General features: G+C 53.6%; 1 protein-coding gene across 2 annotated transcripts in view; it reads right to left on the reverse strand.

Annotated features, from left to right (window-relative positions):
* Positions 1-15299, reverse strand: part of CHD6 (chromodomain helicase DNA binding protein 6) — a 93002-nt gene extending 77703 nt beyond the window's left edge. For both annotated transcript variants that reach the window (XM_055813510.1, XM_055813507.1), the window contains exon 1: positions 15106-15299. The gene's annotated coding sequence lies outside the window, so the exon portion shown is untranslated. The remainder of the gene's footprint in view (positions 1-15105) is intronic.
* Between the last annotated feature and the right edge of the window lie 7850 nt (positions 15300-23149).

Raw genomic sequence — 23149 nt, forward strand, 5'->3', positions numbered from 1 at the left:
TGCCCATTGCCTCACACGAGCTGCAAAATGAGGTTTTTTTTAGGGGAAAGAGGTGTTGCTCCAGCCCAGCAGCCTGAGAGCTGCTCTGCTTCCCACCACCGCTGTCACTGTGGCAGTAGCCCTTGGCTCAACCATGGAAAAGCAGAGTCTCATGCCTGACAACAAACCTTATAGCCTTCAGGAAAGGGTTGAGTAGTCAGCAGCCATTCCCTACCACGCAGAGGTGACACCAAGCCATGTCATTTTTCTATCAGGGTCAGGCATCATGTCAGGCCTCTGCAGAGCTGAGGCATTAATACTGCTGCTCCAGCAGGAACTCCTAGAGTCCTGGAACTTTGCACTGGTCAGAGGCACAGTATCTCACGACGTACCCCATCCCACAGACTGGGGAGCCTCTTGCATCAGCACACTGACCAGAAGCGTGTTAGGCCAAGCTGGATCAGTGTGGTGGGGGTAAGGGACCAGCCTTGGCAAGCAAACACGAATCATTCCCAAAGGAGCAAGGGTGCCTGTTGTGCACCTGAAGACAGATGGGGGAAATAAACACTGTCCATTGCTTGCCAAAAGGTTTGCTGCATTGCTCTGCTACCCCTGCCCTAATCGCTAGGAGCACTACAGAGTAGCAGATAACTACTAGGCCAGGACTGACGGACTCTGGCAGGCTCTCCCAGGCAAGATGGAGTAGAGGTCCCCAGGGTCTGCCAGCACCTGCCCATCAAAGAGGCCTCCAGAGCACTCTCCACCCTCAGTAGCTTTGTGTTGGCATGGCAGACACCAAGCCTGAGGACAACCAACCGCGGCCCAGGCATCAGCGACCCTCCCTACTTGATGCATCCATGCCACAGGTGAGCAGCAGGAGAGGAATAGCTGGGACAGACAAAGCAGAACTCAGAGCCTGCACTGTCCCTCATCCACTTGGCTCGACCAAAGGCACCGAACAGCAGAAAGAGAGATATCTGCAGTCCCCTGGTGCTGTTTGATTCTCACTACCTTATCAATTCCTGTTTCCAGGCAGGGCTGCATGGACGTGTCTCAGCCGGCAGAGCTACCGGAGCCTGAAGCCTGAGTATCTGTGGTGCAACCCAGAGGGACTCAGGCAACTACATTCCTGTGGACTGCATGGAGAAGGGGTTCTGCAGAGACATCACCCCACCATCGGATTTCGAGAGGTGCTCCTGCTCACTCGAGGAGATCTAGGCAGGGGAGACAAGCACTGACAAGGCAACCGCCTGTAAAACACTGAAGGGGTAGAGCTAGGGGAGGGAGAAAGAGAAATATGGCACAAGAGTGACACTTCTCTCCCTGGCTCCTCCCAACCTACTCTCAGCAAGCTGAATTAGGGAGGGCTGTGTGGCCCAGCAAAGCCTCCTCTGCTGGACAAAGCAGCAACCCAGCCAGCTGCTCCTCCACAACATGCTCAGTCACCCAAGAGCTTCTCTGTGGGATACCCTTTGAAGGAGGTATCCAGCCCCCATCAGAAGCCACCCGTCTGCAGGCTGTCACGCAAGCAGCCTGGCAGCCCAGAACCCATCTCTCTCCCCACAGTCTGCTGCAGCAGGATTTGTTTATGTGTCTGCAGCTGCTCCGTGCATTCGCCATGGGAATCCAGGCTGAAACTCCAGCCGCGTCGAGCAGAGAAGCAGCCTCCCCACCTCCCCTCTGCGCAGCCTCGCAGCTCGGCGAGCATGCGGAGCCCAGCAGGCAGAGTGCTGCAGGGGGCACAAGCCCCTGGAAACAGGCCTGCCAGAGCGGTGAGCCGCATTCCCAGCTCTCCGCAGTGCCTCCCCCACATCCTGCCTCCAGCCCTCCACTGGGGGTAGAGAATGCAAATCTTGGGTTGTAATTTTTCCAAGTTAAAAATAACCCAGTAGTTTAGTAAGAGAGAAGCAGCAGCAGCGAGGCAGGGGGCTGGGGAGCCTGTGAGCTTGCTGCGAGGCAGCCACGGCATATATTTTTCCTTCCCAAGCAGAGGCTGCGGAGAGGCAGCCTCCCAGCTCTGCGCACACGGAAAGCAAGACCCATTCAGCATCCCAACTGCAGAGGCTTCGCTAAGCGGCCAAATGCTCTTTCTTTCAGAGCTGCCCTAATGCTCCCTGGCCCAGACAGGAAGGGCACAGGCCCCAGTTCCCTGAGCAGGACACACTGCAGGATGAAGGAAGCAAGGGGAGAAAGCAGCATACAAACAGGTCCAAATAACCCAAAGTCGGGGAGCAAACAGCCCTCAGGTGAGTGCACGTATCCAGGGCAGGCCAGGCAGAGCATCACACCAACAGCCAGCCCCAGAGGAGTCACATCTGTGCTCCAAGCAATTTTCTGTTCTGAAAATATTTTAACCTTTAAACAAAGAAAGCAGTGGGGGTAATTAACCATGTTCTCTGTGAGGCCAGGAGAGCCAAAAGGTCTGCCGATGACACCCAGTGCACATGGCAATCCTGCCAGCCAAGCCATGCAGAGCCTTCCCAGAACACCCAACTACACCACCAGGGAAAAAGCAACAGACCTTGACAGGCAAGCAAGAAATAGCCACAACCTCCTTGCCACTTGCTCCATGTGACAAGGAATACAGCAGTGCTGCACAGCATTCGCCCTGCAAAATGCATGCTCAGTACCAACACTTCTGCTCCCAAGCCCTCCCAGGCAAGCTAGCAGCTGTAAAATGACAGCCGCGTCAGAGACCCCAGGGAGACACTTGGGACTGTGCCACTGCCTGTGCACAGAGGATGCTCTGTTGGCACCCAACAAGCAAGAGAGCACATGCAAGCTGGCTACAGCCCCTGGTAACGCAGCTTCAGTCAGCTGTACTTCATGACTCTCATGACAAGCTCACATGGCAGAAACAGCAATAGCTCCTTCTTGGAGAGTTTTCAAATGCAGCTCCTAACCCAAGACCATAACCACAATGACCTTCAGCAGTTATTTCAAAGCTGCACATTGCCACAGGGCTGAGAACTGAGGACTCACTTTGACGAGCAGGGACCAACAGCACAAGGGGAGAGAAAACGACAGAATGGCTGGAAACACCTTTGGTTTTGTTCAGCACAGGCACACCATGACACACAAAGCCATGTCTGGCCAACCAGCATGCGCACGAAGACATGGCACTCCAGCTTGTTGCTGAAGAGAGGAAAACCAGATCTGAGCTCACCCTACAATGTATTTCTCTCATCAACTTCAGGGACAGCTCAAGATGAGGGGACACACCGCTCCCAAGTGACACTGGGGGTTGAGGGGTGGCCGTCTGCAGAGTGGGGATGCACCACCATTAGTTGCATCCCCTTCCCCACCATGGTATGCACCCAGCATTAGCTGCACACCTTTCCCACACCATCGCTCTGCTGCCCTGGTGTGCAGGAGCTGCCAGGAGCGAAACAGGTTTCTCAAGCCTATGTCTGTTGTCTTCTGATCAGCAGGCCAAGAATCTCACTCCAAACAGTTATTCATAAGCCCCAGGCAGTGGATTTTAATCCTAAACATCAGCAAGGCAAAAACCAGAGGAAAAATAGAACACATCTCTACAGTTCAGTACGTATGCAGACAAGAAAAAGAGAAAGGGGGTAGGCCAGGCCTGCCCAGCCTCATAGCTGGCACCGAGCAGGCTGGGCTCCTACAGACAAGCAGGCCTGTGACCACCCTCGGCGGTGTCAACGGCCAGGATTTCATGGGTGAGGGTGCACTGCTGTGTGCATGAACACATGCAGCACTCCTACACAAGCAGGGGACCGCAGCAGCTCCTTGTAAGGCGGCACCTCACCAGCACAATTTGCATGCCCTGTCAAGAGCATCAGCAGCTCAAGCTCCTGCCACATAAGCAAAGCCCATCGCACTGATGTGACATTTTCCAGACCTCTGCTCCCCATTAAACACAAACACGCTCTGGTGTGGCATTCAACCCTGTCCACCACACAGGCCAAATTAACTGCCCTGTCTGCCAAATCTTAACAAGCCATTTCCCCATCACCAGTGCCAATTTTTCCTTCTGCTTATTCACCAGTCCCATCATGTTGACCAGCAAGCCAGCAAAGAAGGACATGAACGGGGTTTCCAGGGAACAGACTGTGCCAGTGGCCATAAAGCCTTCACACTTATCCCATCACACTTCCAGTACTTAATTTCCTACTTTAAAATAAGGGAAAACACAGTACCTGTATCCATGTGCTACAGGAGAGCCCCAAGCTGCACAGGCCCATAAAGCCTATGGCAGACTGCCACTTCCACAGCTTCCCGCAGAGCCCTCCTACCCCTCCGGTACCCCACTGCAGGCAGCAGGCAGGCAGCTCGCAGCCTCTCTCCTTGCCTGCCGGGAGCCCAAAGCACAGTCCTCATAACAGCAGTGCAACACAGCTGCAGGACCAGCTTGCCAGTAACCAAAAAGATGCCTGGTGGGCAGCTCCCCTTCCTTAGCCTGCTCCTCCACAAGGCAAGGAGCCTTGCATACCAAGGGGAGTATGTGCTGTGGCTGCCAAGGAGACTCTGCAAAGCGTCAGGTCAGAGTGACAACACAAGCCTAGCTACATTCTAGATGGAAACAGACAAAGTAGCTCTGAGGACACACTTTCTGTGCTAGAAGCAGGCTCTCTTCTCTGAAGTGTCTGGCTGTTACCCCGAGCAGATGGGATAGTGGGATCAGCTCCTGCTGCCTTCCTGCACCAGTGGTCATGAGGAGCCAGACTTCCCAGTAGCATAAGAAAAGCCTCTTCCGAATTACTGGGCCCATGGGAGCACAGGGGTTACTGCCAGCTGCTTCAGAGGCTTCTTGCAACAGGGCAAACCATTCAGCTGCTCTCCAGCTATCAGGAGGGATATAGAGATTTCAGCAGAAACCAGCACCCTGCACACTCTGCACATTTTCCTGCTGCCTTTTATTTTTCATGCGCAAGCACTCGGAACTTCACTTAGCTGCCCAAGTCCATCCTCAAGGTCACTGGCCCTGTAAAGATGCCACCAGGCACATAATTTAGCCCACAGCACCTTTATTAGTACAAAAGGTATACAAAGGCCAGCTCAACCAGTAGACCTTGACAGCTGGACAATTCAAAGAACCTTTTATAAGGTTACTGCTTGAGAGCTATACACACTGAAGAGCACCAAACTCAAGCTATCCCATGGCAGACTGCCAAAAAATGAGATGGCATTCCTGAAAGTATGGATCTTCCCCTCTTGCTGTTGTTAATATCCTGCACAGCAAAGTCAAGCTGTCAGAAAACAGCTTTGCCACAATGCAAACAGCTACTCAAAGGCAATCAGAGCCCTTTGTGCCTCTATTTTCCAACTGTAGAATGGGGGTAAAAATCAGCCTTCACAGCAGAGCTACTGAGAGGATGAACAAGCACTTGCAACGCACCTCAAGACTTGGCTGTAGATATACATGAAGAGCACAACTGACACCCAGAGCAGATTTTCTGCTGGGATGGGACAGCATCACCAGCCACAGCTCCAAATGGTGCCAGAGACCCTACTGCAGAGTCTAGTACTGATGAAAATCATCCTTTTTGGTTTTTCTGTCAGTCTTCTCCAGTTGAAACCCCCTGCCATAGACCTCCATAGCGGATCACCTTTACCTCTGCCAACCATGCAGCTGGTGTCCCCATACCCCCATTTGCTGTTGTTACCTGCTGGCTTTGTATTATTCCCTATTGCCCCCTTGCTATAACCACAGTGAAATTGTGAACGAGGCTTTACACCCTCCTGCCAGCCTGCCCCTGCTACATCTACAGAATAGCCCATGGGAATGTGCCCTAAGAAACATATCCAAGTCAAGACCTGAATGAACTGTGAACAAGCCACCAGCAGCTGGGCCACGAGAGCACATTCAGTGCTTTTCCAGGGCCTCAGAAGCAGGATGGATGCCACTGTTTTGCCAAATGCCTTGTCCATGTACAGCAAGTGGAACAGGGAGGGGTGTACGGTGCATGAAGCAAACTCAGGGCCTGCCTTGCTTGGCCTACCATGGCCACATCTCACGCCACAGTTATTGAGCACAGGCACTGAAGGTTGATTCGAAGCTACATTGGCTTGTGGCAAGTGAGCAGCTCTCCTTCAGGCTAGGCAGCACTGCCATCTTGGTCCTAGGGGTCTCAAAACCCAGGTGACAAAGGAAGCTCAGCTCAACTGTATGCGAGAGAGCACAGACTAAGGTTGGAGGAGGAGTAGAAGGGACCTCCAGGAGTAAAATGACATTTTGCTACACTGCTCACTCCCCAAATACAGGGCATCTCCACTAGCAGTTTACAGAGGTCACTTACTTGATGCTGCCCTGCTGGAGGGGAGCTGCTGCACATGCAAAGGCTGCAACTGCCCTGCCAGTGCTGCAAACCCAGGCCACCCTGCCCCAGGAGAGGGCAGAAAGGTTGGCTGGCAAGACCCCTGCCAGTGACACTGCCAGGCACTGGGGAAGCCAAGCTGTTCCTCAGCACCCAGGAAGGCAAAATCCCAAACAATCACAGCCTGAAAGTTTACTGTATGCTGTGGTGAGGTCCCACAGCTCATGGCATCTGTTCTGCCTGTACATCCTAAGAGCAACTAGCAAACCCTAGCCCAAAATAGCAACAGACAAAAATCTGCTGTTCCCTAGGCCCAAGAACTTTCACACTGAAGCATCAGACCTGTTTTCCCAAGCATCTAAAGAACAGGGAGAGAAAGCAAAACGTAGCTAACTACCCAAGCAGTGTCACTACCCCACAGTCCTCAGGAACACGTCCTTACAATGCACCTCCACTTCAACTGCTCTGCCCTGCGAGGACTGTAACTCCGTCATTTACCTCCAAGGGCTTCCAGTTTATTTTGAATTTAACTCTCTAGGATAAAAGTTCTCCACGATGTCAGCTGAAGCTACTTTGAAGAACAGTCTCCAGAATCCAGATGCCATCTGTAAGGAAACAGTCCTCTCAATCATCATAATGCTTCCTTGCATTTGTGCCTTTGCACCATCCCAAGAAACACTCCAGCATGGGAGGGAGAGCGAAGCACTAAAATAGAGATTAATCGATTCCTTGTGTGCAAATGTTTGGCATTCAGCAATGCCAGGTTTGGTTCCCTCCTCAGCTACAGGGCAATTCTTTAACATACTTGGGTAGCCTTTTTACACAGCAAGCACCCAAAGCCCTGCCCAGACATGCCGCAAGTAAAATGCTACCAAAAGCACATATGGAGAAGTAGCCCCTTCTTGTCCCAGCTCATGAAGCCCTTCAGCTTAGGGAGCAGTGGAGAGAGCATCAGCCTCGCAAGGCTGGAGGTCCACACTTGCACAGGGAAGGAACCCACCTGTCCTGTCAGAGCATGCCCAAGCTGCAACCACCGACACTGTCGGCAGAGCACCACCTTTGTAGCAGAGCTGGGACCTCTGCACACAGCAATCCCCTTCAAACAGCACATGGGCAGAGCTGCTACGGGTCTCTCCTGGAGTCAAGTTGCATTAATTCCAGGCAGACACAGAAGATACCCACCATGTCCAGGACTCTCCTGGCTAACCAGCACCATCTTCATGGCATCAACTAGCCAGGAGGCAAGCATGTGGCATCAGCTGCATCAAACTACCGTGAGACTCTTGTCCCTGCCCACCTGGCAGGCCTGCAGACGTCATTCTGCTTTGACATATAGGAACATGAAGACCAGGCAAGCAAATTCTGGACACAGCAGCAGAGCACGGGTCCCACAGACTCATGTCCTAGCCTACTCTTACCGCACGTACCTGTCAGAAGTCTATGCCAACATGGTTTTCACATCTCCTCTCCCTCTGTAGCTAGATGAGCTACTCATTTTCTGACCCCTTCCTTCAACAGACATCTCTGGAGGAACTAGCATACAACAAAGTCCAGAAATCCACTTCCGCTCTGTCAAACATCTCTCTCCCCCAGCTCAGGGTCACAGAAAGAACAGGAGGTAGAACTGGATCAGGAAAAGGTTTACAAGCACTGTTCAGAACTCCTCAGCCCCAATATCACAGCCCACTCCAAGTGGCCAGCAGAGAGCCCCTCTAGACACCAGAGAGCAGCATCTGCAGATAACCACATCTCCACACACCGCGTGCTATGCCCTGTCAGATGTAGGCACAGCTGTACGTATTCAAACACACATGGCCTGCAAGCCTGCAGAGTCACACCTTGCTACAGGACTCCTGCAGAGGCCACTCTTGTTGAAATTACAACTACAAAAGCTTCAACGAGCCTGTGCCCACAGTGACCCGCTCCTGGATTCAGGACCCTGGCCCTCACTCCCAAAGCACAAAGTGGGACTGGCCCAACTCCAAAACAGCTATGTTATTCTCGGACAGAAATCCCTGCCCTGGAGCAAGGAGGTGGAGCAGCCACTGTGACTGGCCCACAAATCTGTAACCACTTCTCTGAAGAAATCAGAGTAACCACAAACCTCAGCACCTTCACACTAAGCGCAAGCCTTGTTTCAGTCAGTCTCCCCACATCATTACCGCACAGCGAACAAACAGAGCACAGTCTCTGCTGTCTGCGGTGGAGGAGAGAAACCTGCCTTTATGTATGCACAAAAGTGCATGCCGGGAAAAGCTCAGATACCCTGGTGAGGGGCACCCTACGGGGACTGAGAAAGATCACTGAGAAACCGGGCTTTGCTTGCCCTAAAGCAACAAGCAGAGAAGCATATAAATAAGAGCAATATGCTGTGCATTCCCACACCCCACTGCTCTCCTTCCCAGCCTGAGTGAGCACACGGTACAGCAAGGATGCACCATGCACACATATATAGAAGTCATCATGAGAGAATGGATCTCTCTTCTCTGATCTTCAATTAACAGACACCTAACACTTAAGCTTCATTTTATCTTTAGTATACTTTCAGTTCAACCAAAGCGGAGGAACCATTTAGGGTTAAAGGTGCTCTGTGCACAAGACCTAGAGAACTCAAGGCAGCAGCTCACACAAAAATAGCAGCTTTCACAGCATGTCTATAGCAAAGCACTAATGTTTATTCTTGTATCTAGGACTAACTTTAATTCTGCCTCAATGCACATATATAACAAGGCACTAATGTTTCTTAAAGAACCAATACTTCACCTACCTATATGTCAAAAAAGTGAAAGTTCCCCATAACTTTGCACCACTCTTGTTCCTGTGTAGCACACTAGCACATTATTGCTAATGCTGGATTTCACCTTCAAAAGTAGCCATTGAGCGCAAGTTAAAATGCAAAATGAAAACCAGAAAGCACATACAAGAGCTTAGTTATCAAATTACCTTCATGACTTCTGAAGGGAGATGTAACAACTGGAAGTTTTATGAAAGAAACTCAACTACAGCCACATAACAAATGTCTATTTCTAGCGCAGAGGGACCAAAATTCCCAGCAGTGGCTGCTAACCTGGAAGGCCTGGTAGCTGAAGTCCTTCAATTAGCTGAAGTCCTGCTTCTGCCTTCAAAGAAATGCAAATGAGATACCTCCCGGGGTGGGAAGGGGTGAAAGGTCTTAGAGCCTAGGGAGTTTTAGCAACCCTCAGGGAAGTAAGGTCTGACATTCCTTCCTCCCCAGGCACACTGCCAGCAGGCCAGTGTCAACAGGACAAGGGCCTGGGGTCCCTCACAGCATGCTCATGCTTTTCTACCTACGCGCCAGTGCAAGGGCTCCCAGGCCACAGTTTAAACACATGCTTTAGGACCACCTAAGATACTGAATGAAACAACCTTGCACCTCCACTGCCTACCTATCCCTCCCCTTGCAATGACATGCACGTTAGTAGGGATATGTAGCCCATTCACAGGGCTGGGACAACACCAGCCAGACCCCAGATATTGCCTCCTTTTACTCTAATGCAAAGCAGGGCTCCATAAATCTCACACTTTTATGGAAACGTTTAGGAAATGCAAATACTCTGCAAATTGACACTGACAAGTGTCACTTCCCCCAAAAGTAACTTTCTGCTGCTTTCGGCACAGTCACCCCAAAAGAAAGCAATAGTTACCTGTATTTTAACACAGACTTCCCATAAGAACTGAGCCAAACAGCAGAAAGAGCCAGACAAGCATCAGAAAGTTTCACTAGAAGAGGTCTAAATCACAATTTAAAAAAAATCACAATTAAAAATTTAAAATCAAAATTAAAAACAAAAAAAAACCCCACCACAAACAACCAATCCAAAAAACAACCACCCCAAAACAACCCATTGGACAACACTATCCATATAAATGCAATCTTACAGAATCACTGAATGGTTTGAGTCAGAAGGGACCTTACAGATCATCTGGTTCCAATGCTCCTGCCACTGGCAGGAACACCTTCCACCAGACCAGGCTGCTTAGAGCTGCATAAAGTTAGGGCAAAGGCAGGACTGCAGAAGACATGCTGTACCTCTTAGGATAAATTTTAATAATGTCGTTGTCAGACTGCTACTGAGCAGCATCCCTCACAGGGAAATCAGGGCTGGAAAATGTGATGTACACCCCATGGCCAAGCCAACATCTCATCATCATGGTAACACCCACACTCCTTTATCCATACCCAACGCACCTCCGCAAGTACATTTCTAGCACCCATGTGAAAACAAATAGGGACCGGGACTCGGTTCCCACACCTCTCACTTTCTTTTCTGGGCTGAAAAGAGTGGTTTGCTCCTGTTAGAGCAGGATTTGTGCTCACTACAGGCTGGGAATCCCCTAGAGGCAACAGGCTGCAGCACTGAAACAGCAGGCACCCCTTAACCTCAAGGCAGCACTTCCTCCGCAGGGGGATGGTCCATGCACAAAGGACAGGTCAAGTGCTCCACTGACCTCCTTGGTGCCAATGCGACCAAGGCCCTCAGCTCCTCAGCAAGCACTGGGCCCAAGGGCAGTCTAGGGCAGGATCCCTACGCCCAGGCACCAAACTCTCCCAGCTTTTAGCTGACTTCCCGAGGAGCTGAGCATGCTCAGGCATTCCCCAGAGCACAGCTACATCCTTTCCCCAGGCTAACTGTCAGGGACCTGCCTCACACACTAAAGCCCAGCTACAGCGTGCCAGGTATTTCGTACTTCTTAGGCTGACAGGACACATCCAACATAACAATACTAAAAATTAATAGCCACGTATTGGCAGATTGCTAGGCTGCATACCAGATTTTCCCATATAAGGGAAAGCTGAAGGCATTGTCCTATCACACAGAAAACATACTGCACCAGCCCAAGATATTAGAAAGCAAAACCAGAGTCTCCTCGTGTCACAAGCTGACACCCACAGCACCAAGTTTTTCCCCTTTTGCTGATGCTTTGGTCAGCTTTTCCCAGCTCTGTTATTTCCACCAGGGGCTCGTGTCTGAGGATCACTGGAGGCTGACTGGGGCAGGTGCTACTCAGCACAGCATTTGCAGCTCAATGCACTTTTTTAGAGGATTTTGGTTCCACCACCACCACGCTGGCAACGCAGGCACTGACATTGCCACTGTTCCCAGGGTGAAGTGTAACTCTGCTTTCATGGGGGTTTAGGGAGCTGAGAACCCACCATACAAACCCTGTGCACTGTCACCAATGCTCTGCTCGCAGCAACCAGTGCTACTCAACTACATATAGACCATTCACCCAGTGCATCATCTCTCCCCTTCACACAGCTTGGTGGCCCCCAACAACAGCTCTGCTTCTGCCTTCACAGACCATGACAAAGTCACCAACACCACAGACCGATTCCACTGTCCCAAGTAAGAAAGTGGGGACAAGAGAGGAGAAATGCTTTCACAGCTACTTACAGGAGCAATGAAAACAAGCCATCTCAGCTCCCCTGAAGCCCAGTGAGACATCCAACCATTGTGCTTGCCAGTGTCTCTTAAAGACAATTTCAGAGAAGCCTCTCCACATGTGCCTGCTTTCCAGACTTAACACACCAAGTTCACATTCCTGCACCAAGGGCTCACTCGCAGTGCAAGGCTGATCAACCCTCTCCCCCCCTTCGCAAGGGCAAGCTACTCCTGCACACTGGTTACCAGCTTCATGCAAAAAACAAAGGCCTGCTCTGGCAGCTGAGCTCTCAGCCTTGCTATCTTGCTCACTTTCTTGTGCAAACCCCCCTTGAAATAACACAAACCATTAAAGTGAAACACTTTACATTATCCACCTATAAAAGTTTATGTCTTTGGAGAAGCTCTTGTGAAAATTTGAAAGGATCTATCAAGGTTGTGATTACACTTCGGGGGGGGGGGGGAGGGCGAGCGGGGGGGGGGGGGGGGGGGGGGGGGGGTGGTGGACGACGACGGAAGACAGAGCTTTGCTTCCTGTTAAAAAAAACGTAGTAAAAAGCAATCAGGAAAACAAGACATTCCTCTGAAAGCCTCCCCCACCAAGCCACTAGAAATCAACAGACCCTGAAAATACCCACAGTACTGCCCATCGGGGCTAACACTGGCACATCCAGGGCCAGCTGCTCAAAGACCAGCAGCTTAGACGGAACCACTCTACCCTAACACCAACACACAGGCCGATGGAGGGAGAGGTAAACTCAAGCCGACAAAAAGGCATATACTACCAAACCAGGCAGCAGCGCTCAGAACAAGGTAACAAGGGCCCCTGACAGCACCTTCTGCATGAAATGCACATTATCCACACACTGCAAGCATTGAGAAACAGCAAAAGAGCTGCCTTAGTTTCACAGATTCACACAAGTTAGTTTTTAACACATCCATACCAGCCTGCAGCAAGGGGCTGCAATTGCCCTCTCAGCAACAGGGCAATCAACATTTCTGCTTGGAGGAATGAGACAATAGGCAGAAATAAACAGCCACAGCTGTGGGATGGCCTTCAAACTTTACAAAAGTGAAAGTGAACCAAAATCAGTCTTTCTTCAAGTCCCCTCATTGACTTTGGCCTTTATTTTAAGAATAATAATACATACTTTCAGTTCTGCTGCACAAGGTACACGCAGACATTTTGATCAGATGCCACTCTACTAATTATCATGCTTTACAGCTTGAAGCACTCGAGGGGCAACATTCAGTCAGCTTCACCCCGCCACTGCTGCATGCTTCCCATCTTTGCAGAGAAGGAAACTCAGCAGCACATCCAACACTCCTGAAGGACCTGCAAGTTTAGGCAGCTGTACCAATTTGGAGATGATGGACAGAACTAGCTTTCCAAAAGCAAACAGACAACATTGAGCTCTGTTGGGGAATAGGAATCAATTTTCCACTAAACAAGTGGGAAAGGAACCCAGTGGCAGCCCTGAACAAAACCAACCCAGTCAGAGGCCAGAAGCCTCAAGAGAAACAACCTATTTACTCCAGGAAGAATTTATCCCTAGAGAAAAAAATATGCTGTTATTGCTTCATACTTTAACAGCCAGACCAAAGCAACAATTTCTCTGCAAAGAAGCACAGCAGAGCTCCCGTGTGAATGAGTTAAACAAAAGGCGAGGAGAGGTGAGGCTGCACATATTCCTGTGCCATCACCTGAACAGAGCCCAAAAGCAACAGCAACACTTCACGGCAAGGAAAATACTCACAGAGTTTAGCGTTCCCTCTGGCAACACCCTAATCCAACTGAACACACACCAGTTAAAAAGACACAGGCAGCACCAGCCGCCAAATACCTGTAAGCCCTGCAACCGAAGGGGTCAGGGATAAACAAACATCTAGCAACTGCAGCCACATCTCTCTGCCCACGAGAACCCTCTGGAGGCCCTGGGAGGCCAGGGACTGCAAAGGGGTGCTGGAGACTTCTGTACAGACCTATGGGATGCTTTGCACAACCACAACGAACCATCTCCACCACCTCCTCTCATTCTCCAACCCCAAAAGCATTTGCTGCATTTCCCATGTAGGAGGTAAACAACAAAAAAGCCTGAGCTTTTGTCTAAAATGCATCCCAAGTCACTGAGGAAATAAACCAAGCACTTTTCATAGCAAAATTACTGAAAAGCTCCATCACATCAGAGGCCAGCAGCAGACCAAGCAGAACCAGCTCCCTGTGTGCCGAGGCAGCCTGCCAGGCCCCCGCGGTCCCCGACTTCACTGCAAGTTTAGAGTAGTTGTCAGGAAGGCAAATCGATAAACGGAGAAAACATGAGCAGCTCCAAGACGGGGTGTGCACGCTAGGCAGCAATACTCACAGGCCATTTCTCTTCATCTTTCCATATCCTGCTTGCGTGCACTTCCCTCACTGCGTTTACCCTACAAACCTCACTGATCGAGGCTAAAATCCACCTCAATCGCCAGCCCAAGCCACTGGTGAGCACAGGGCAAACCCCACCACGAAGCCCCCAAAACAGCGCACACGAGGCTGGACAGGGTGACGACGGCGAGATGACTGCAGCGCGAACGAGACGCGACTCCAACGTGACTGCGATGCCTCTGTTGTGACATGGCTGCAATATCACAACAGATCCGCGCCCGCCCCGCGCGCAGCGGCCCGGGTCCCCGACTGCGAGGCCGAGCGGCGGGGGGCGGCCCCGGCCCCCACTACCCCCTTCCCTCTTCATCACCCCGGGGGGCGCCGCGCAGCGAGAAACCCGCGCCCCGGGGCCTCCGGCCCGCGCGGGGACCTGCTTCTCCCCCGCCCGCCAAGTTTAAAGACTCAATTATCGATTTCCTTGAGCACTGCGGCCGGAATGACGGCGGAGAGATGCCCCGCGGGCAGGCGCCGGCACCCCGCATCCCCCCGTCGCGGCGGCCGCGCAGTTCGGCGCGGGGCCGGGGACCTCACTCCCCCCTCCACGGTCGGGAGGAGCCTCGGCGCAGCGCCGGGGGGAGCCCGCCCCGCCTCCGCCCCCGACCCCCCGCACGCCCCGGGGCCGCCGCGGCTGCGTGGGGGGCCCGGACCGACCGGCCCGGCGCCTGCTAGGCCCGGCCTTCCCCGCACCCGCCGGGCCGGGGGCGGGCGGCAGGTCGGGCCGGCGAGAGGTGCCGGGGCCGCGGGCCCCCCCCGCGCCGCCGCCACCGGCGGCCCCGCGCCCCGGGGGGCGGGGGAGGGCGGCGAGGGGGACCGGGGGGGCGCGGCCGGAGCCATGACAGGGCCAGCGGCCGCCCCGGCCCCGCCGCCCGCACCGCGGCCCGCACCGCCGCCGCCGCCACCGCCACCGAGTTCATTCATAGCGCCGCCCCGGCACGGCCCCGCCGCCGCCCCCCGCCCCACCGCCGCCCCCGGCCGCGCCGGGCAGGCGAACCCAAAAGTTCGGGGCAGAACTTACCTAAAATGGCTCCTCGGCCGCCCAAATACAAACAGCTATTATTTGGTGAAGTTTAGCCCAGCACCCTGCAAGGACACCCTAACCTCGCCCGGGCACGCCCCCGCTTAGTGCCCATTGGCTGCCCTCCGCCGCGCGCCGGTGTCCATTGGTAGGCCGGCCCGTCAGCCGCGCGGCGCCCGCGCTAAGCTTGGCTGCAGCGCGCCCGCCGCTCGCTCCATTGTGCTCCTGTTTGCACCGATGAGAGCGCGGCAGCGATTGGCCGCGCCGCCGCCCCCGCGCACCGCCCCCCGCCGCCGCCGCCCCGCCCGCGCCCTCCACGTCCGCGCCCGCTATCCGTTCCCCGGATGTGAACCGGCCCGGCCCGGCCTGCGGCGGACGGCGCCCGGCGCGGGGCTGAGTGCGGCCTGCGGCCGGGCCGCGCCGCCGGGGCTCGCCTGAGGCCTTGGGAGGTGGCGAAGGCGCCCGGGCGGCCCGCTCGGAAAGGCCGCGGGGGCAGATCCGGGGGACCGCCGGCCTCGAGGCACGGAGCGGCGGGCCCGGGGCACAGGCCGCCCGGCAAGGGCCGGGCCCGGGGCAGCTGGCAGTGAGACAGGCCCGCCGCGGCCCCGCACCAGTAGACCTGGCTGGGGCGCCTGGGCCCGCTCGCACGGCGGCCGCGGGCTTTGCGCGGCCGCCGCCTGCTCAGCACCCGGCGCCCGAGCGGCAGCACCCCCTGGCCGCGGGGCCGCGCCCCGCCGGGGCCCGGGGACGCGAGCGGTTTGCCCGCTGGGGAAGGGCCGCCGGGCCGGCAGCCTGCAGGCACGCTGTCCTCCCGGCTGACACAAAGATGCCCTGAGCAAGTTCTCTCCGGCATCAGAAGTAAACTCTGCTGGAGCTAATTAGCTCTGCTGGGACTCTGGGCTGATTAACCGAGTGCAGCGCCGTCTGAGTGCAGCCATCCTGCTTGCTGGGCCCCAGGGTGGTGCTGGCACAGCCCTGCACTGCAGCCGCTGAAGTCCTGGCCTGTTCAGCACCAGCTGGCACTGATGTCCTGTGCTGTCCATCCTGCACATTCCCTTTATGCCTCCCAGCTTTCCCCAGGTGCTGTTCCCTTGGCTATAGAGCTCTTCTGCCGGTCATGGAGGGCTCCCAGGCAGAGCAGGCAGCACCTCTGGGCAGTGTTGGCACGCTCTGGGGATGCCTGTCACTGCATACATGTACATCAAATACAGAGGACATGGCCAAGGGATAGTTCTATCACAGAGCTACACACACCCCATGCCATGCCTCCTCCAGGTCCACTGCATAGACCAGTATAGTAGCATTGTGCTCCTCCCAGCAAGGCAGGATTTTTTTCTCTGCAGCATTCCCATTTATCCTTTCTTGCTCTGGAAAGCAGGATTAAGTCCCGAGCTCAGCTAGTCCCAAATCCTCCTGCACGCAGGGCGAACACCTATGAATGCAGGACGCTCAGCTGAACAGAGCTGGGATCAAGCATCACCTGGAGCCACACCTTCCTGCCAGCCTTTGGGACCACCGCCTTCTGATCTGATTTGAAATAATAATATTATATCAGTAATAAAAACAGTATTATTGTTGTCACTGCTGTTGCTGTTGTTATTTGTGCCTATAAAGAGGGATTGTGACAGTCTCTCTGGACAAACTCCTCTGCTCAGGACACTGTGGTACCTTGCTGTCCACAGGGGACTTGCCTCCTCCTGGGGAGCACGGCCAGCTCTGCATGAGGATGCACAGAGGGGCCGTTGTTACCTGCATCGATACCTGCTATGTTGCAGGTGGAGGATACTGTGCTGTCCACTGCATGCATGAACACCCACTGTGGCCCTGATTTACAGATGTGCCCCACCCTGAAAGAGAAATGTCTTACTGTTATGTACTTACCTTGAAACCAATGTTAACTGGAATCAGGAAAAGCAAAATGCAAACGAAGTTGGTTGCTCACAGCATCTCAGCTAGGCAACAGCGAGAAATGCAAAAGAAAGTGAAGAAATAATACCCTTCATTGGCTTTCACAGAACATCAGTGGGAGAGGCAGAGGCTGATCTGCAGCCGACCCTCCTGCCGGGACATCAACTCTTCAGGTGCCTATGCCTTTCTCCTGGCAAGTGTCCCTGAAGTGGCAGAAGCAGCATCATTTGGGGCCTGGTGGTAACCAAGGTGTACTCCTCTTAACAGAGAGGTCCTGAGACTTCCAAGGTCTGTAAGGAGTTGGGCACAACCTCCTGGGCTGTGTCCCAAGGTTGGTGGGTGTGACCTGAATCATGTCCCCCGTGTGACTGGGACAGTGACTTTGCTCTAGCAGGTGCTGCACACCAGCACCCACCGCTGCACAACCACCCGCAGGCCACCACGTGCAGTGTGTCTGTGCCTGGGCGGGCAAAGAGCAGCCAGGTCTGAGCTTGCCACCAGGGACAGAGACCTCTGACACCACACACGACTCCTGCAAATGTCACTGATTTATCCAAGATGCAGATTTTGCAGCAGAAGGTGCAGCCTCCCCATGGCTGAGCAGCAGTGCAGTGTCGTGCCGTTGCCTGCAGGCTAGTACTGACTGCACTCCTTCTGCTGGACAGGAGCCCCAGAGATTTCCAATACCTGCTTAATATTCAGTGGCGGTACAGATTACCCAGGCACACCTTGTGCTGCGGTGTGTTCGGCTAGATGGGTGTGTGTGCCCAAGCCAGCGTGCCGCAGGTCCGTGCAGCCCTTGGGCAGCCATGCACGCCGCGCTAGGCACACTGCCGCGGCAGGGGCGGGCACGGGCTGCTGCAGGGACAGCTTCAGCAGCGGGAAGAAAGGAGTCCCTTGAGGTTGAAGACATGCCAAGTGTTTCCCTGCTGAACTTGTCCTCTTGCAGAGAGGGATGCTCCAGCACTGCCTGCAAGAAACATGCCCGCCTGCGTGCTGCCAAGCCTGGGCTGCTGGGGTCTGTGCCCATTTCGCAGGCACGGGCAGGCAGAGCGAGTGTGGTTTCCCTCTTGCTGCTGTGCCACCCCACTACACAAGCTGAGGGAGATAAAGAATATTCTCCACAGTGGCAGCCCTCACCCAGGAACAGGGCAGCCACTCCACAGGTTTCCAAAGTGGTCTGAAGTGGTCATTGAAGGAGCAATTGGCTGCTGTTAGCCATGGGGTGGTTTTGGGTACAGGGGACACAGGGCTTTGTCCACCTCAGTAAATTAGTCTCAGCTGCTGATGTAGCAGCCCTTTGTTTGTTGTGGCCATCTGTACGTTTGCACATCTCAAACCACTTGCCTGGTTCTGGGGAGGTTGGCTGTCTCCGATGGTTATCTGTGGCCTCCTCACAAGCTAGTGGCTTTGCTGGAGCTCTGGAGCTTTTACACACAGGACAGTCTTCCCAAGCTGCCATGGATGTTTGTCCCAGCACAAGGTGAGTGAAGGATCCTTCAGCTCCTGCTGTGCATCCTCCCATGCCAATGACTTGGCCACACAGTGCCAGGTCCATGCTAGAAGGGAAGCTCAGCTCGCATCACCACCAGATGATGACCTCCATCCAGGCCCTCCAGAGGGAGGTCAGCAGGAACTGAGGACCAGGAGCCTCAGTTCTCCCATCCCTCTTTGATGGTCCATTTGTAAAGCAAGGCAGAGGGGTATTTTTGTCTAGAAGCTGTCCTGCAGATTTTATAGTAGATGTACAAGACTGCTTCCACATCTGGACCTTAAAGTCTGATCAGATGCACATCCACAGACAGTTCTGGTTTTACTGCATCCTTTTTCTCTAGCAACGAATCTCAAAACAGGTTGCTCACGCTGATACAAACCACCAAGGTTATTGCACTGGAGTCATTGGTGTGAATGGACCATGTCCTGGCATAGCGAGGGGCTGTGGTCAGCCTGGGTGTGCTGCACCCAGCAGTCAGAACGGCTCAAGCACCCTCAAACATCCTCCCCTCTATACTTACCACAAGCACGACTTGTGTCTGTCACTTCAGGTTTTGAGTGTGATGGGGCTGTTGGGCTGCTCAACCTCTGCTCTTCTTCTACCTCAATGGTTCAGGCGTTGACAGAAGGCCTAACGCAAGTCATGGGGTTTGTACACATACTCCAGTATATAAGCCCTGTGCCTGTGAACCAGACACCATGCAGAACCATCTCAGGAGGCTGGTGAGCCTCTTGGTCTCTGGCCTGAGGAGCACTTGCCAGAGGTCATATAAAATCACATCTTTTAGAGCAAAACTTAATGTGTCTGTCTCTTCCCCTAGAACAAACTCTCTTAAGCTGATTCAGGAACATCACAAAAGCGATTTTGATATTGCAAAGGTTTGCACTGCCTGAAGCAAAGATCAATTACTTTGGGAAACAATTTGGCTAACTCTGTCTCTGCCTGCATCAACCTTCTTATGCCCTAGAAGGGGATATTCTCTAATGCTGAGCATCCAAAGGCTAGAGCTGTGGGAAGGTGCTCCAAAGTTGTGCTCTGGCACCAAAGACAAAGGGTGTTATCCATGGGACCACAGCCCAGTGCAAGGTGCAGGGAGAACTGCCTGGGACCAACCATCTGTGAGGCTCAACCAGGGCTCTGCAGGTAGACCGCAGCAAGACCTACCAGCCCTCACTGACAATGCTGTTACATCCTCAAAGCAATACACACTGCTTGTGTTGGTGGCCCTTCCTGTGCACTAGTCCAGCGGCTGCAGCCATGGGTCCTCTTGAGCGGCTGGGGAGCAGGGGCCATGCCAGAGCCAGGAGCCAGGAAGCAGAGATGGAGGCTGCAGAGTAACACTGGCAGTGAAAGCATCAGTTATGTTTACAAAGGTCTTTGGGGAGGATTTTGCTTGGGAGCACTTGACAGTGGGCAGTGACATCCAAGCAACCTGGGCAAGGGAGATACAGGGGTCCAGCTGCCAGGTCCCATTGGGAAAGAGGGTGTCAGCCAAGCCCCTGCCATGCTGCAAAGTAGGTGAGGAGCAGAGCTCGACAGCTGAGTGTCCCTGGTGAGGCAGCAAACCAGAAAGGGGCTGGAGCTACCCTGGCAAGCTGCGGGCTGTGTGCAGGGTGAGCAGGCAGGGAACCCCCTTTCCACCAGTTGCCACAGTGGTCATATCTTGGCCGGCTCCAGTGCAGCAGGATGGAGAGGGGGTTACTCCAGAGCAGCAGCACACTCCTTCCCTTCCCAGTTGTTGAAGCACACCTATGCCCCTCTGAAATACAGAGCTTGCAGGCAGCCAGAGGGGGAAGACTTTCAAAAACCCTGCACAGCCTGTAAGCAAGCATGGCTCATTAACCAGTGTTAGCAGAAGGGCAGAATTCAGTATCTGAAAGATCAGTGTGGCAGGTTAGGTTTAAATAGGCTAACTTTCCAGGGCAAGGTCCGAAAAGCAGCTCTGAACCCAGGTGAGATGCTTGGATGCCTTTGCTCAGGCCTGTGGGCACTGCAGGGCCCCCTGACTCCAGGAGTCCTCCTGGGATGACCCTTGCTGAAACTCCCGCATGTCAGATGTCCTTTGCTGGAGCTGACAGCAAGGAGGTGGCATGTTCCTCCATGGGCAGCTGAAGCAGAGGCCAAACAATGCGTGGGATTGGAGATGACACAGCCCAGATGCCTCTTGGCTCTGGCTTTGCTTGTTGCCTGCAGGGTTCTCCTTGCCCATGCTCCCCACTGCCAGGCTGCAGTGGGAGCAGTTGACCTCCAGCCTACACAGGGGACCCCAGGGACCGGTGTTTCCTCAGCCTTGGGCTAGGGAGTCTGTAAGACAAGCTTCATCTGGAAACTCCACCTTCAGGGATGGAAGTTTCCTTGGATATGGTTATTTGAGGAAATTCCCCTACCCTCAGGAGCTTCTGTCAGTTAAATTACATGATTGCTATTGTCAATTTTCCTGTGGGATTATTAACCAGTTTCCTGGGCTTTGCTGCCCCAGATGACTGATGTCACAGGAGATTGAGTGCTCCCAGGAACTGGGAATTTCCTGGCCAGTCCCCCACACTATCGTGGTTCCTGGCACAGAGCTGCTGTGCCTGGTGCCATCAGTCACCCTGGCCCTGTGATGAGCCTTCTGCTTCGGCATTGCTGTAAACCTGGGGACTGTCCAACACTGCACCCCACTCATGGTGTGGGTGTTTGTGATGGATCACACAGCAAGGACCCAGGAGCCTCCTTCCCCACAGGCCCCACACACACCTTGAGGGAGGGTGTCCCATGAGGCTGTCCCTGGGACACTATATCACAGCCCACCTCATCTCACAGATACATATGGGGCACGAATTACACATGAAACTTCACATCTGTGGAGAATTTAGCCTTAATCATCTTTGACTGCTGCTTTTCTGTGGCTGCAGTTCTGGGCTGGGAAGAAAAGGCCTGAGCAGGCAGATGTGATGTGCCCCCTGCCCCACACTGCATCGGCACCCACTACCCTCATCATGCGGACCCCACACAGCACTGCTGCGACAAGCGATGGTGGCAGGAGCTGTCATCTTCATCTGGTCAAACTTAACCCCAGAGCCACCCTCTAGGCAGCTGCTTTAGCTAGGAGGAAGATTTGCCCACAGCAATTTTCCTGGTGCTCTCAGTAAAATCCCCAAGACTTACCTTCTGCTCAAGTTTTGTAGCTCCTTGTGCTTCAGAGCTGCCAGCTCACAGGTGCTTCTAATCACCCCTCCAATTAATGAGTGAAAGGTGCTTAACAAGCTGCTCATCATTAGCCAGGTCCCTGAATATCCATCACCTGCCTCCCATGTGAGCTCTGCTCAGCCTGTGTGTGCAACTAAAGCAGAGCCACTGGCCATGACCACCCCTGAATGGAGACAACAGAAATAACTTCACAAATTCAAACTACACAGCCCTCAGCCCTTTAAACACTATTTCTCCCCTGGCACATTTGCTCTCACCAATGCCAACTGCTTTTGCTTCCAGGCAGGTTTCCTCACTATGCTTCTCTTTCCCCAGGCTCCTGTTGAGCACCCAGCATGACATGGGGTCTGCTGCCCACATGAGCTTCACCTGCTTTGCTTTACCACAAAAGTCCATTCTTGTGACTTTTCCAGCCCTGGCTTTACTGTCAGTTTCCAGGCAAAGCTGGTTTGGCATCTGAGTCCCAGCACCTCCTTGTGTGGCTCTGTGGGATGATACCAGTGCTGCCCCTCAGGGCCCCCAGACCCTTTCATCCCTTTAGGTCTCTAGGGGTTATTCTCAGGGCTGGCCCAGTTGTCCTGCCTTTCCTTTTTTGTAGGCTGTGAAGCCAGCCAGGCCTGTGCTTTAAGGGTTTTCCATATGCTTGTACCCAGAAATGAGGGAACATTTGGGACCACCTAATACTAATGCCAGCTAATGCCACCCTCCTGGGACCCGGCTCTCACAGAAACTTTGGTAATGGAGACTCTAGCCCCTCCCCCATCATGACCGGGAAGATTTTTTTCCCAGTGTCTACCTTGAATTTCCCTGTGATAATTTAAGCCTCCTTCTCCTTCCATTATCTGACATGGGCAGATTAACCCTTTCCTTGTTGCAGGAATTATTTACATTCCTGAGGACTGGTGCTGCAGCCCCCTCTGCTCTCTCCTACCAATTAAGCAGTCCCACATCTTGTCAGTTTTTCTTGTTGGTCATGTTTTCCAGGTCTCTGACATCCTTCCCTAGATCCTCTCCAACTGGCCCAAAGGGCAATGTCCAGACAGAGCTGCCTTCTCCGGCATCTCCAACGCCCTCCTGGTTGTGCATCCTGGCATCATGTTTGCCCCTTTTTTGCTGTTGACCCCTTGGTCTGCTGTGATTTATGAGAATGTCAGGCCCTTCCCCCCAGAATTATTCCCTTCTTGCTCCCCATTTCTTGTTTATACAATAGCATGATTATGCTGGGATGCTGCTGGCCCTGTGCTGTGCTGCATGGTGTCCTGCTCCCCAAGCCTATCTGATTTGTCAGTGAGGGTGGCGTGGAGGGAGATTTTGGGGTCAGGAGTCTGCCTTCCAACATAATTCCCACTCTTCCTATCTTCCTATTTTTTCTGCAAGTCCTGTATCCCATTATCTCACCTGCTGGCAGCTGCAGCCTGGAGGTGGTTATCTGAGCCGGGACCAGCACTC

Source organism: Falco peregrinus, chromosome 9 (genome assembly GCF_023634155.1).
Source record: "Falco peregrinus isolate bFalPer1 chromosome 9, bFalPer1.pri, whole genome shotgun sequence".
Lineage (NCBI taxonomy): Eukaryota > Metazoa > Chordata > Aves > Falconiformes > Falconidae > Falco > Falco peregrinus.